Genomic DNA, 1,828 nt, shown 5'->3' with positions numbered 1-1,828 from the left:
TCATAATTATTTTAATAAATGGGCACATAACTGGCAAAATTTCTTCTTCTCAAAAACACAGTCCAATTATGACTTGAGCCTGAAGACAGATTTCTACTCACAAAGATTGCAGTGATATTGTTCTGAAAAAACAGGCAGTAGTGCTTAATTCGTTTTAAGTGCTTGCAGCATATCCTTTCACCTTTATAATACTTTCAAGTATTATATTTTGGATATATATCCTCTGAAGGAGGAATGTACAAATCCTAGATCTACTCCTCTGTACACAATTGGCAGTATATCTTGTAATCAGCTTTTTTTAAAGTGAAAACAAAGCAAAGGTCTGTTGCAAGTAAAAGGTGCTGATTGTTATGAGACCTGCAGCCTTTCAGATTTTTCTTAGTTTGGAAATGAATTTTGTTTTATTTTCACTGCTTTATATACTCAGTTTAAGTAGTTTCTAAGTACACCCTATCTGGTTCACCATAGTGGCTAAGTTCAGGTCACCACAGAGACACAGAGATGCCCTGCCAGAGACCCGGGCAGAGCAGACAATTGACATGGAGGTAAAGGACCTGTGTTGACAGAAGCCACTGACCATCTCCCTTCTGGGGCAAAGTCTAACAAGAAAACACTGGGAAAAAATTACGTGGCTGGGCAGGTCTTGCTCCACAGGACATGGGGCTCGTGCGCTGCCATGTAGCCACCTCTTCCCGCCCCCCTTTCTCCAGACCAGTTACGCCACCTCTCTTCCCTGCTCTTTTTCACCCAAGTGCCTTTGCCGTGCACAGCCTCAGCTCTGGGATATCCATCAGGGCAGCGCGCTGGCTGTGCTCTGTGAACCACGTGGCAGGTTTTGTGCAGCAGCTCTGTGGTTTGTTTCCCCACTAGCCCTGGGTGTCAACCCCTATAGCATTTCCTCTGCCCTTTCCACTACCCTTTACATTTCACTGGGACTGTCCCACTGCCCTCGTCATAGGCACAGCTTCAGAGCCTTGTCATGGACATGGCCCTGGATGTGTGTGCAGCGGTGGCCACAGCTGAGCCTCACTGTCTTTTAGGTGGTTCCTCGGCTTGCTCATACACTAGAGCACATGCCCCAAGGAGAGTGGGGGGAGAGTTTGGCTTGGGTTGTCACCCGGCATTTTGATGACTCCTATGATGTCAGAGCAAGAGAGAGTGAGGAGCGGTCAGTAGTGGTCTCAATCCACCCTCATTTAAGGACCCTCTGTTTGCCATACACTGAAACCAAATTAACCTATTGCTCTTTGGGACTCATATTCTATAATGCACCGAATCTCTAGCTTGCAGATGCACGTACCTGTGGGAACTGGAGATGCGTTTCAGACCAGGTCCAGTTCAGATGCAGACTGGTTCATGCTGGCTAAGCCCACAAAGGTCTCATGAACCCAGGGGAACGAGCTCTGTCCTCCAGGCCTTTTTTTCTTGCCTTGTACAAGGTTCTTTGAGCTCCAAATTTAGGTATCCCTCCTAATTAATGATCATTTCACACTGTCTTCAAAAGCCATTGGATTTTGATTAGCCAGCAAATAAAGATGGCTTCATTTTCTCCTCCGGGCACATATTTCCTCTGTCTCCTTAGCAGTTAATTGAGTAGGCGCATAATAGTCTGTGCACTTTAACAGGCTGCGTAGGAAAGGCAATACCAGCCTGGTCACCAAGAGAACTTCACTGACATTAAGCGCTTAGCAAATCTGATCCCCCAAAGGGAGAGAAAAGCTGCGTCAGTGTGCCCTGTTACATGGACGTGCCCTGACGGCTCCTGTGCAGCTGGTGCCTTGAAAGTGTGGCATGCAGCCTTTCTTTGCCGTGGATGCTTCAGCTCGCT

The sequence above is a fragment of the Pygoscelis adeliae genome, unplaced genomic scaffold (assembly GCF_000699105.1).
Source record: "Pygoscelis adeliae isolate BGI_AS28 unplaced genomic scaffold, ASM69910v1 Scaffold54, whole genome shotgun sequence".
In the NCBI taxonomy this organism is placed as follows: domain Eukaryota; kingdom Metazoa; phylum Chordata; class Aves; order Sphenisciformes; family Spheniscidae; genus Pygoscelis; species Pygoscelis adeliae.
The sequence above is the reverse complement of the archived record's forward strand: the minus strand, read 5'-3'. Positions refer to the sequence as shown.